The sequence below is a fragment of the Urocampus carinirostris genome, chromosome 4 (genome assembly GCF_059441175.1).
Source record: "Urocampus carinirostris isolate Australia breed hairy pipefish chromosome 4, RoL_Ucar_1.0, whole genome shotgun sequence".
NCBI classification, from domain to species: Eukaryota; Metazoa; Chordata; class Actinopteri; order Syngnathiformes; family Syngnathidae; genus Urocampus; species Urocampus carinirostris.
The window spans coordinates 10,121,057-10,135,037 of NC_142352.1; the positions used below are offsets into that span (position 1 = coordinate 10,121,057).

The window sequence follows — 13,981 nt, forward strand, 5'->3', positions numbered from 1 at the left end:
GTTTTGAGAAAAAAAAAGGAAATGTCACAATTGCAGTTGGACCCAAACGCAGGGAAGCCAGAAAAGTGTGAGGTGTGCTCAAAAAGAGGGATGTTATTTACCGTATTTTCCGCACTATAAGGCGCACCGGGTTATAGGGCGCACCCCGAAAAAATAGTTTTTGGTCCTATTTTTGACATATATAAGACGCACCGGATTATAAGGCGCTACAATGGGAACGTGGACAAAACAGTCAGATAGTTCAGTCCAACTTATTACCCCCTTAACATTCCCAAAGCTTGCAAAGACGCAAATACGTGTCGAGAACACGTGCGAATGCGGTGTCCGTAAGATGTCACTCAAATGCATCGTTCCATCATTCGGAAGGTTAAAGTCTTGGGATTCAAGAAATGATAACCATTCCTTCGTATCTATTTTCTTTTTCGCTCGCAACTTTACTGTGCATATGACAATAAACACTTGGAATTGAGTTTAATTTAAAAATAGACACTTTATTCCATCCATTATCTGCACCGCTTATCACAGAAACATCGAGTTCAGTCTGAAACAAGATACAGGGACAATATAAAACCCGGAATAGCTCACCGAAGTCGTTGTGTTCATAATAATGTGCAGGCAATGTCCTCTTATATCCGTGAGGGTAGTAAATCCAGGAGAATACAATATTTACAAATACAGAATAGAAAAAAATGCTTTCTCTATGCCATCGGCCACATGCTATACGCATTCATCTTTTTCGGCCAATTGCAGGCTTTGTTTCGCTGTTTAAGCCAATGGCAGCCTGTACATTATAAAAAGGATCCGCCTCTTGACCTCCGAATAACTTTAGCCAATAGTGATCGATTCAACTGATGATTGACACATCTTTTTCGGCCAATTGCAGGCTTTGTTTGCCGTTTGAGCCAATGGCAGTCTGTAAATGATAAGAAGGATCCGCCTCTTGACCTCCGAATAACTTTAGCCAATAGTGATCGATTCAACTGATGATTGACACATTGGTTAGCCAATGAAACGCCGGTAAATAAATCCCACCATCCACCGCGTACTACTTGGCGTTCGGGGGAAAATCGAGTCGGCGGCTGCAAGTTAGTTGGAAAACTTAATGTTGGTCCATAAATAAGGTGCGTTGTATTATAAGGCGCATGGTCAGCTTTTGAAAAAAATAAAGGCTTTTAGGTGCGCCTTATAGTGCGGAAAATACGGTAGTTAAAAACAGAAGGTACTGCTGTCACAGTCTTGTACCACGGACAGACTCTCAGATCTTTTCTTCCTCATGCCATGAGGCTCTTTAACTCCACCCGGCGGAGTAAAGGCCCACATTAAACCACACTCCCCACATTGCATATTACCGTATTTTTATTGCAGTGTGTATTCTGTGTAGCACTAACTAGATACTCTATATAACACGCTACATTGGGTATCAACACGTCACATTGGCTATTTGTGTATTGTATTCTTTTTGCTTTAGTATTGTTTTGTTCTCCAGCGCAGGGATGCTGCTGGAAGTGTGAATTTCCCTGCGGGGATGAATAAGTATCTATCTATCTATCTACGAAGTAATAACCACACAAGTGGTCACAAAACAACAAAATCTTCAAACAAAACCTGGCATGATAGTGGAAGACAGCAGAGATGACATGGCTATGGCAACCACGATGACAATGGCCATGACCCGACGCGGTGGGCTGTCTGAGCAGTCAATATAATGTTGGGATAATTAGTAAAAAGGGTGGAAAGATTGGGCACATTAGTGTCCAGTTCCACGCCTGGTTGGCGGCCTCTGGGAGAAGGTGGTTTGTCAGATCCCAAAAGGAAATGTATTTTAAAATGTAATTAAGGTGTAAATGAGCTAACTATTTGATACCACGTTCTAGTGTAAGTCCATGCTTCTGGCAAGGAAAGTACGAGCACAACTTGGAAACACATGAGCAGCAATGGGGGTCTCTTTGAGAACAAGAAACAGACTTACCCCTCTTCCCTGGCATTCAACACATAGTAACACATTCGTTACAACTGTTGGTTAAATTTTGCTTCACGAATACAGTAATTCCTTGCTGTATCACTGTTTTGCTACTTCGCGGACCTTCATCGTGAATTGCGATCTGCATTCTTATTGGCTAATTGCCGATATTTTTGGATTGTCTGTCATTGTGTTCTGAGTTGTAGAAATACATAAGACAGCTTGACGAACCTACATTATGTATGCCCAAATCGTTTTTATTTTCAAGTTTCTCTAAAAGTCCTAATTTCAACAAAATGTTCTACATGGATCCACAAAAGCAGCAAAAGGCAGCGAAGATGCTTTCTATCGCCAACAAATTTGGACTTCCACACCCGCTAAACTTGCTCTGGAGCCACAATTTAAGAAATATTTGATAATGGAAAAATATATGGTTTCTGTATGACAGAACCTGAAGCTAACTGCAGTTTTCCATAACATCCAGTGATGACGGCAAAGTATCATGACATGTAAAGTGGATCGGGTTTTAAATCTATACAAATCTGCAATAAAACGGCAAGGTTGATTGACAGTACAAAAGTAATATTAAAAAACACTTTATAGAGTACAATACTTTTACTTCTTAAACAACTTCTGTCATGGTTGCCATGGCGCCCAACTGGCCCCGCCCGTGTGTGTCACGCTTGCCATGGTGCCTAATTGGCCAGCTGTGGCTCGTTGAGAGATTGGAATACTGTCTATATAAAATTCAGCGCTCTTTTGCTTCGGTTGTCAGCCCGTTAAACAAAGTTCTGCCCCACAAGACGTGGGTTCTGACTCGGTCCTGGTTTCCCGTTGATATCTTCAGTACCGTATTGTTCCCGTTTATTGTTCTCCTGTTTAATTTCGGGTTCCAGATTTGTTTCCTTCTGTTTTTGTCCTGTTTGTTAGTTTCTCCAGTTTTTGTTCCCGTCGAGTATCTCCTGTTTATTTTTATTATCCTGATTCGTTATCGATCTCGTCGGTCTCTAGCTTCCCGTCTTTCCACGCCAGACCGCCTTCCTAAGGTGCATGACTCCCTATTTCCCATAATATAAAAGGCTGATGTGAGAACGTCACGCGATTGGGTCCTGTTTCTATTCTAGTTTCTGACAACCTCAGCCTATAAATTGAGTTTGTTGGAAAAAATAAAAATAAAAAAAAAGGTTTCTACTTCGCAGGTTTTGACTATCGCGAGACATTTAGGAACACAGCAAACATGACAAAAACACTACTAAAGTTTTCAAAAGCTGTAAAAATGCGTGGGATAATTAACTAAGGGTGTAACTATGACACAACAGGAAAGATCAGCTGGTAAGAGTTGACGGGTGGGAAGTGACCGGCTTGACTGAAAATTTCTGACAGGTATTGGGTTGTAAAAATCAGAAAAGTCTTATACAGTGGAACCTCGGTTTTCGAATGCCTCAGTTCAACCAAAAATTTTGAGAAATTCTTGCTTCGCTGTTTGGTCAAAAAATCTGGTCCTGACAGCGTGTTCCTTTCGTTGATTTTTTTTCGAATCCCGAAAATAAAAATGACATTAAAAATCCGATTTCTTTCCTGCATTCCTATAATGTTATCAAAGCAATGAAACATACTGTAATTCATTGATGTTATAAAAAAGTTGAAGTTGAGGCAGGATCCTACAACAGAGCAATCATGTAGTCATTTTGATAGCAGGCTAATATAGACACATAAGGCATGTGTTGTATACATTATAAGGCTAGATACCGGACAGGACGAGACCGACGAGATCGGTACTGGACACTGGAGCAAGATACCGGACGGGAGGAGAAAGACGGGATCGATACCGGATACTGGAAACTGGAGCAAGATACCGGACAGGACGAGACCGACGGGATCGATACCAGACACTGGAGCAAGATAGCGGACGGGAGGGGAAAGACGGGATCGATACCGGATACTGGAAGCTGGAGCAAGATACCGGACAGAACGAGACAGGCAGGATCGATATCGGATACTTTATTATAAGGTTTTTATAAGGCTTTTCATTTTTTGCAGTTCCTGACAAATTTAGTTTTTTTTATGATCCAATATGGCTCTTTCAACATTTTGGGTTGCAGACCGCTACCCTAGTGAAGGCTGCATTGTGGAGTTTTCACATTTTCTGTCAAGACCAGGACAGGAAACAGAAGCAGAACCCACTCGCGTAACGTTACTCACAGTTTATTACGTTACTCACAGTTTATTGGGGAGAAGAGGAATGAGCGCACACTCGATCCGGGGATCGTTGGTCGCGGAAGTAGATAGATCGGAACGAGGAAGTGGTCAGAATCAAACAGATCGGGGCGAGAACGAAACAGGAGCAAAACACAGGCAAAAACGGTGATTCACTCAGCTTGGCAAAACAAGAGCAAAAAACACAGGCAAGAACGGGGATTTACAGGCTTGGCAAAACAAGAGCAAAAACACACGCAAAAACGGGGATTCACAGGGCTTGAAGTATCACAACAGAGTTTACCAGGAGTTTCGCAGATGCTCCGACACCAGGCGACATACAAGACAGCATTTAAGTAGTCAGGGAGCAATCTGTCAACGCGTTTCAGCTGGTTGCCATGGGCGGGGCCAATTGGGCGCAGTGGTAACTGTGACAGAACCTGGCGCCACACGGCGGGGACCAATTGGGCACCATGGCAACCGTGACAATTTTCACCAACTTCTGCTATCCCATGCTTAAAAACAAAACTGCCTCTTTTATCAATGTAAAAATCACTGAAGACTTCCTAAAGCGCTTTACAATGTGCTTCACACTTACCCATCCACACACACACACACATACACTGATAGCAGCGTCAGCCATGTAAGGTAACTAGATGCTTATCGGGGGCATTAGGGATTTAGTGTCTTGCCCAAGAACACTTTCTTTCCAAGATGGGGACAAACAGGGGTTGGGGACTATGCGCTAAAATAACAGCCGAATCATTGACACAAACATGCAGACTAGAGTTTCTAGCATTATCGTGTAGACCCTTCTATCTATCGAGAGAGCTAACTGTGGTCATTGTGCTTGCTGTTTATGTTCCACCGGATGCTAACGTTAGCATAGCGCTAAATCTCCTGCCCGCTGCTATCAATAAATAGCAGCTTGCACACCCCGACAGAGTTTTTATCGTCGCCGGCGACTTTAATCTTGCATGTTTAAGGACTGTACTTCCCAAATCCATTCAACACGTGGACTGAGCAATAAGGGAAAAAACACTGGACCGTGTGTACAGTAAGATCAAACATCTAGTTGGATCCGCCCATCTCTGTCTGTCCCTCACCCCCTCATACACCCCCCCCCTCCGGAGGAAACAAAGCCTATACAACAAAGACAGTTAAAACATCTTCTTTGTTCCTTATCCTCACTGTAAAATGTGGACCTGGAGTTGTCCAATTTCGTTGTCACAATATATCCCATGTTGTAACAATGGCAGTAAAGGTATATTCTAATTCTATATAGCACGGAGAAGCTGGGAATCAAACCTGTGACCTCTTGATTCCAAATGCTTTACCCCTTGAGCTACTGCCTAGCAAAGCCTCCCTGACCCAAGAAACTGAGAAGAGTCTGACGACCCGAAATGTAAGAAACAAAAAGTTAAAGTCAGTCGCTAGATGACACGAGCAGAATATCGGGACAACAGTCCGTCTAAGATTCCGGTTTTGTCCAGGTATCCACGTCCTAGATAGACGCCCGAATGCCGTTCTGCACAACCGAACATGTGACGCTAACGTGGGAAGATAGGTTCCCACCTCTCCCTATTGTCTGCAGAGACAAACGCTTTGTGCTGTCACAGGACATCTTTCAATCCGGTTAGCAGGAATCTCGTTAGCGTTGCTGCCAAGCTCGCCCGAAAAGCAGGAACAATCTCTGGATTCTTTCCTGGGCTCTCAGAAACGCTTGTTAACTTATACAATGCTAGATGTTTTTCTCAAAGTGGGGGAGTCGATGCCGACTCATGTTTTGCTTTTTTGACTCGTTTTTGAAGGCCTACAGAAAATTGAGTTCTGTAGATTTATGGGTATAGGACATATCAAAAGAAAACTTGAACCCAGGTCTGTCTTTAGAAAAAAATAGGTTTTCCAGCTTTTACCACTATGTACTCAGTGTTCATTTTACCTCTGAAAAGTGATGGGTCCCGGGGACTTGCATGCTCAAAAATCTGAGACACTGAGTTGCTCGACGTGAATGAGGTTTATTATAAAAAAAAGTTCAAAAATGAAGTCGCTTGGACGTTCACTGTCGAAGGAAAAAATACATGCAAATATAATTAAGTTGAATAATACATTTTCTTATTCAAATTATGAATTCATTTTCTGCATTAAATTATTGTTGGTAATATACTGATTAAAAGGGATCACCACAAACCTGTCTTTTTTCATTTTCTCCTTTCATACTTCCTTTAATTCTTAACTTCTTTATACAACATAATCATTCAAAATATAATGCATCAAAGCCAGTGAGCCGTTTGAGAGCCGGCTCTTTAATGAGTTGAGCCGAAAAAGCCGGTTCTCTAAAAAGAGACGGACTTTCACTACACAACTCGAACTCGAGATCGGCGTGCAGACGAAAACTCGAACCGCGAGACCAAAACAACAATGTCGGATATGCCTGACAAAAAGTTTGGAGTGCGGTAAATCTTTGTTAAAAAATGATAATGACAATTTCGTGTCAAAAAAGTTGCGTCCCGGGGAGACGATGATTTCACACAATGCGTCCCCAGCAAAAATAATGCGTCTAGGACGCAGGCAAACGAGAACACTGTGTACTTGACAACACAACCAGTACAGGGTGTCCCTTGCCCACTGCCCGAAGATAGCTGAGATGGGCTCCAGCACCCCCGCGACCCTACTGAGGATAAGCAGTGCAGATAATGGGTGGATGGATAGTAGACAACAATTGAACATTGCTAGGTTTCTTGAAAATACTTGTTACCAACAAAACTTTTGAGGGAAAACAGGATGCAATTCAAGGAGAACTTTCACTTCCTTGAATTTTAAAAGAATGCTGTCCATAAACACACAAGCATTTTGCTGGCAAAATAACATTTTATTGCAAGGATGCATGAGCGATGCATCAACTTTGCAAGAACTTTCACATGATTTTGGTCACCATAGCAATCGCGTCCCCTCGGGTAACTGCGTTACTGCGGACATGCACGAAACGTCATTCCTCCCTGACCCAACGTTGATGATGGGACTTGGTCATCTTTTTTTGAAAGGTATACGCTCTCTTGGAGAGTTAACTGCCCATTACTATTTGTCCGTATGTTGTGACTTTCAAGACACTGCTTCACTACACATACTCGCCAAACGGCGCCATCTACACACAGTCATTCGCGGGATACGGGAAGCAGCACTAGGAAGTTGGGCTTTCAGAATGTGTGGTCAAAGCTGTGATCAAATGCAGATCTCTGGCCATCTAATAGTGATTTGTCATACTGAAATCATTCTTAGAGGCTTGTTACTTACTGATCAGCAGTGCCGAGCCCTTTTAAATACCGTAAATCCCAGACTATAAGCCGTTACTTTTTTCCCAAACGTTCAACCCTGCGGCTTATTCAGTGATGCGGCCAAATTTATGTAATTTTTCTAACAGCCACCAGCGGCGCTCGAGTACCAAAGGTAAGATTTAGACCGGTGGAATATATGCCCCGAGGAAGACTGCAACTTCTTAGCTTGTGCACAATTTAAATTAGCGTAGACATATCCTCACCATGTAAATTGCAATATGAAAGGCACATGACGCAGCTTTCAAGCTAAAAGCAATCGAGCGGTCCGATAAAAAAGGAAACAGAGCTACTGCACGTAAACTTTACTTTGCTAGCGTGTTTTTTAATTAAGGAGCGTAGGACGACGTCTATATGAAAAAATCTCTTTCCCAATACAGGGAAGACGACTTTGATGACGTCAGTTATAAGGAGGAAGATGAGGATGGTTTACCGTGATTTCTACAAGTACCGTATATTTTTTTTACAGAGCCGTTTACTGTGTTGCGAGCGTGTTCCTAGTAGCGTTTTGCTACCCTTCACAGGCACTATTATTAAAGCTTTGAAAACTCTCTCAGTGTACCGTCTTTCTTCATAAATATGTGTAACCATGTATAATGTGTATTTGCAACTGTATGTTTTTCTAATGTATTTATTTTAGAGATTTATTCTGATATGTTTTACACGGGTGAATCAAAAAGAAGGGGCGAAAACAACGGGGGCTGATGGGAAGTGGAGTAAAGGTGAGACATGTTTGTGGACGCAGCGGACAATAGTGGATATATATTTTTCCCACCCTTACCTTTGGAAATATCCATTTTTTTCCTTGGATTATTTTCAACGGGACCCGGACTCTGCAGGTCTGCATCAAACCTTAAGTACCGGTATCATTTCCGTTCAATTTGCCGGCTGTAATTTATGGACTGTGTACTCTATATTCAGTTACAATCGCGGGACTCAAAGTCGGGTTTGGGTTAATTTTGTGATTGTGTTACATGTTTTAAAGTGGGCGCATGCGGCTTATGTACAGGTGCGGCTTGTGTAAGTACAAAAGCGGTTATCCTCTTAAAATGTGGTGGGTGCGGCTTATAATCAGGTTCGCTCTATAGTATGGAATTTACCGTAGTGATTTATTAGATAAAACAAGAAAAACATGTTTTTACATTTTGGCAATTAGGAACAATGCTTCTAAACATTTATTTCTATGTTATGGCATTGAACGAGTTAACAGTCGGCGCAAGTCGGTTTGTGTTGGCCGTGGACACGAATTTTTGCACTGCCTGGCCAAATAAACTCCTCATGAGATATTCAGTAAACATTAACAGTCTGCATTTCAAATGTAGAATTTTGTGAGCAGTTGTTTGCGTTGGGCGTGTGTGCGCGCACCACAGCAAAGTTTTACTTGTCGGAAAAGCTTAAGGCAGAATGTGTGGATGCATTTCTAAAAGTGGTTGAAATTTCAGTTAGGAATATAATTGCACAGTCACGTTTTTTTTTCTTAAAGGGACAGTATGCAATTTTTTTCTCTACTTAGAAAAAAATTATATTTATTTCAGTTATTAGCAAAACACATGAAATAACACATGAAGGTGCTTTTTGTATAATTCTTAGAGATGGAAAAATTTGTATGTAGGCTCACTAAGACACATGATTGTCAGCTACCTTTCTGCTAAGGGTACCAAAATTTCAGCATTTTCTTCTTCTAATTTTTTTTCTTGCCTTTTTCCTTTTCTCTCTGTCTATCTTCCCCCTTTTTTCATTGCCTTTTTTTCTCATCTTTTTCTTCTTTCATTACTTTTTCCGTGTTTTTTTTCATATTTATTCTTGCTTTTTTCCCCTAATGTTTTGTTTTTCTTTTCTTTTGTCTTTCCTTTTTATCATATTTTCTTTTTTCCATTATTTTTCTCATTACCCTTTTTTCTTTCCTTTTTTATGTATTTCTTCCTGTCTTTTTACTTCCCTCTTTTATTCTTCTAATAGTTGTACTTCCCTTTTTTCTTTTCATTACTTTATATTTATCTTACTTTCCCGCTTTTTTATCTTTCTTTGCGAAAGGCTAACCCCCCAAAAAATGAGAAGAAAAATGTTCCAGTTTGATCATTTTGGTCTCTGTAGTTGGAATTATTTGTGCTTTTTAGCACTTAATTTCAGTTTCATGACACCAGGGGTCCCCAATATGGTGCCCGCAGGCACCTCTGTTGTCCTTAGCTGGCACCCTGGTATGTTTGAGACGCCTGGTGTAATGAAACAAAAAATGTGTGTTCTTAAAATAGCTCACCAGTGCTGGGTCATTGTTATTTTCTAATAAAATGTGCTGTTTTTTGTGGTTTACAGAGTCAATTTAACCCTAATCCCAATGATTAACCTGGTAACAACACAGTAACAACATGATAAGTTGTTATTAAAGAAATGCAAGAAAAAGTAGATCTCGGCATGAAAACGGTCAGAGACCCCTGCATTTCACAACACCATGACATAAAAGTGCTTTAGGAAGGTCTTCAGTGACTTTAAAAAAAAAACGCTATATACTCCCTCATATCTTTCAGATTTCATTTGTTCTGGTCCGTAGCCTTCACTCTGAAAATGCTGCTCTACGAGTGATCCCAAGAGCCAAGAAGAAATCCGCAGGTTCGAGAGCGTTCTCCATTCGGGCCCCGGTGCTGTGGAATGCTTTTCCCCCTGAGATTCGACATGCAACCTCAGTGGAACCGTTTAAATCTAGGCTTAAAACACACTTCTCATCTATAGTTTATGAATGACCTATATTTCATGTTGACAATATCTGTTTATTATTTGTTATTGCAACATCCATTGCAGCCTGGTCACCCTGGAAGGGGGATTACCTCATGTGCCTTCTCAAGGTTACTTATGTTCTTAAGGTTTTTGAGTTTTTCCCTGCCCTTGTGTATGTTTTAGATCAGGGGATGGTGTAATAATAGTAATAATTTGTGGTCTGTGGAGCCTTTTGCGACTCCTTGTGATTAAGGGTGTCACGAATAAACGTGACTTGACTGTATAAATGCAGGCCCTTTACCAACTAGTGGTCAAATATTACACACTGTCCCTTTAAGCGAGCATAGTTTACTTTGTGGCAGTGTGGGTCGACAAAGCAATCTATTATTCTTCATTTCGCAGATGAGACGAGCATTTTTTCGGCCTTTGGACCGCGAGATACGTGCGCGGCTTGAGACCTCCTGAAATAATCTCCCCATTGTGCAAGCACCTCAAAACGAACTTTGTAAACACGTGCGGCTTATGTGATGTTTTCAAATGTTTCATAAAAGGTCGCCTGTGAGCGAATGACGGTAGATAAGCATTTCATCACAAATTGCTTCGGGGAATAAAATAAGAGTCTCTTGTTGGTGTGTTTACAAAACAAAGCATAGTGAAATCCCGTGTACACAGCGAACTAGGTTCACTGACCTGGCGTTTTGTTTCCCCGACACATTTCGAGATCATCTCGCTTCACCTAGCGAAAAAACGTCAAGTTTTATGACCGCAAATACAGAATAAACACTTGTCCTTCTTGTTAGCGGTACATTTCCATGGCAAGTCGGAGTTATTCAGTAAATCGTAGCGATGTTGAGTTCAAAATAAAAGTGAGGCGCATATTACAAAAAGAATGCCATAGTAAAGGAAAGGACAAGCGCACCCAGCACCCCTTTGGAGTTGCCCAAAATACCTACAAAATGTAAATTAACTCCTGAAGTGATCAATACTTTTAAAAATAAAGCGCATATGACCTTTTATTTTGGTAACAAACCGGAAACGGCATAATATCTACAGTAATTTAGCAGCCAGTGAGGTTTCCTACCTGTGGCTTCCAAACTACCCGCAACGTCTTTGGCTGTCGAGCCGTAATGTCGACCTTCTTCGGTTCCTTCAGGCGCGTTTCGCATTTCTCCGCGGGGACATGATCTCGTCTTGGGGGGCGAGCGAGCGTGACGATCCCCGGCGACTGCCGCTCAATCCGCTCAGCTAAGGCTAGCGAGAGCAGGACGAGCGCCGTGTGCGCGCATTGTGCGCTCCCCGGCTCCGCTCAAGTTCGTGCGTCTGCTTTAGTTGAGGAACTGAATTTGGGTTGAGCTTACCTCGGCGAGGAGATTACAAGCGCTTGGTTCTTTTTCCATGCCATAGCAATTGTATATATATACACACACACACCTATATATCTATACATTATATACATATATATGTATATATATATATATACATACATACATATGTATACATATATACATATATATATATCTCATCTCATTAGCTACACCGCTTATGCTCAGTAGGGTCGCGGGGGTGCTGGAGCCCATCCCAGCTATCTTCGCGCAGTGGGCAGGGGACACCCTGAACTGGTTGCCAGCCAATCGCAGGGCACACAGGGACAGACAACTCACTCGCTCATTCACACCTAGGGACAATTTGGACCGGCCAATCCACCTGAAATGCATGTCTTTGGAATGCGGGAGACGCACAGGCAGACATAGGCAGAAAAGGAGCAGGGCAACAATTCAGTGATGAAAATCTGGAAAGTAGCAAAACCGTAATACAGCGAGGGATTACTGTATTAAAAAAAAAAAAAAAAAACATAAATTTATCAATTTGTAACTCAGCCGATTTCATTCATAAATCAGCATTTTTTCCAATTCAACACAAAAACCCTTCTTTCGTGGAACATAAAATTGCAGAACATGTACTATTAATGAACTGAAACTATGAGTATGTGGGGGAATTGGTGTCAAAACAATGGTTTCAAAAACTGTAAATTATACATTTTGTATTAGACGATTAATCAACATAGACTTATTCCACTATGAATTAAATATTTGAATCTTTCAATCAAAATAAATCATTTCATCCTTTCATAGTAAACTTTGTAGAGACTATCCATCCATCCATTATCTGCACCGCTTATCCACAGTAGGGTCGCGGGAGTGCTGGAGCCCGTCCCAGTCATCTTCGGACAGTGGGCAGGGGACACCCTGAACTGGTTGCCATCCAGTTGCAGGGCTTTTACGGACTATGCAATTTGTGGACATTATTACTGTTATATGGACCTGATTTTTGTTGGACCTAATTTATTGAACAACCTACCTACATTGGTCAAGGCAGACTATTTATTGTACACTGCTTAAGTTTGGGTCCCACCAAAACCAGATATCTCATTATCATCAAACATTTTTTAAAAAAGCCCCAGGGAGCGTCAAAGACCCGCATGTGATACCAGCTCAGTAGCCTAGATGGTAAGGCGCCCGCTTTGAGACTGGGAGGTCGGTGGTTCGCGCCCCGGCCGAGTCATTCCTAAGACTTAAAAAGTGGTCGGCGGCGCCCTCTGTTGGCTGCGGCTGCATCGGCTCGCTACAACGGGTCAGGTGCAATCGACATTTCGTTCTGTGTACATTGTTACACAGAATGACAATACAAGGAAATTATTATTATTATTATTATTATGTGGCTCCTGAGCAGGTTTAGTGGTCCACATTTGTTGGCGATAGCAAGCTCCTTCCTCTATTTAGCCAATCAGGATGCAGAAACCCGTTAAATAGTAAAACTGTAATAATTAAACTGTTCGCGGCAGTCGTAGTTTTCGGAACAGGCGAGGCGGACAGCTCAGGGAGGCATTTTTACAATGACACATAAGAGGTGGCACGTGAACTTCCCAAAAATAAAACCAATAATAAATGTGTTCCTTAAAGCTGTTTTGTATCATCTAACGACAACATAACAACAAATGTATGTGTGCAGAGAGACTGACAGGCTGACATATAAGAGACGAGGAAAAGCATAGGGGAGCTGGGGAGAGGTGGCGCATGGGACAGTTCCAACCCATTTTCTCAACCGCATCAAGCTTTCTTATTCCACTTTCGTTACGAAAGAAACGGCTCGCTTCTTCTTTAAACTTCACACCAACCGTATTGAATGGATGCACAAGATATGAACAATAAAAATGTCAAAGTTCTTAGCGCGCTGGAGATACAGTTTTGTATGTTTTTACACAAACTAGGAAGTAGAAGCCGCATTTCTTCTTCAGGGTGGATACTGGGTGACCTCTCACAGCGGCGGAAAAAAGCACTACAAAGTAATGTCCTGTACACGGAAAAAGGTGCACACAACACAAAATCTAATTTACAGCAATGTCCAGATATTTTTCCACATCCCGAAAAAAATGTTCCTCCATCCATTATCTGCACCGCTTATCCTCAGTAGGGTCGCGGGGGTGCTGGAGCCCATTCCAGCTATCTTCGCACAGTGGGCAGGGGACACCCTTAACTGGTCTTAACTGGTTACCAGCCAGTTGCAAGTTCCTATCTACCGTTTTACAGAAGTTGAATGGTGGTAATTAGGGCAGTATCTATCTCATCTCATCTCATCAGCTGCACCGCTTATCCTCAGTAGGGTCACGGGGATGCTGGAGCCCATCCCAGCAATCATCGGGCAGTGGGCAGGGGAAACCCTGGACTGGTTGCTAGCCAATCACAGGGCACACGGGGACAGACAACTCACTCGCTCAGTCACA

The 13,981-nt window shown here is 42.0% G+C and overlaps 1 protein-coding gene across 3 annotated transcripts in view; it reads right to left on the reverse strand.

Annotated features, from left to right (window-relative positions):
* Positions 1 to 13,981, reverse strand: part of gramd2aa (GRAM domain containing 2Aa) — a 68,752-nt gene that overhangs the window by 51,759 nt on the left and 3,012 nt on the right. Inside the window, exon 1 of one of the 3 annotated variants that reach the window (XM_088333612.1) lies at positions 11,282 to 11,541. The exons of 1 other annotated variant lie outside the window; for it this stretch is intronic. The gene's annotated coding sequence lies outside the window, so the exon portion shown is untranslated. Of the gene's footprint in view, positions 1 to 10,890; positions 11,014 to 11,281; positions 11,542 to 13,981 lie in introns of those variants that run through there. One more of the 3 variants, XM_088333613.1, reaches the window with a different exon arrangement.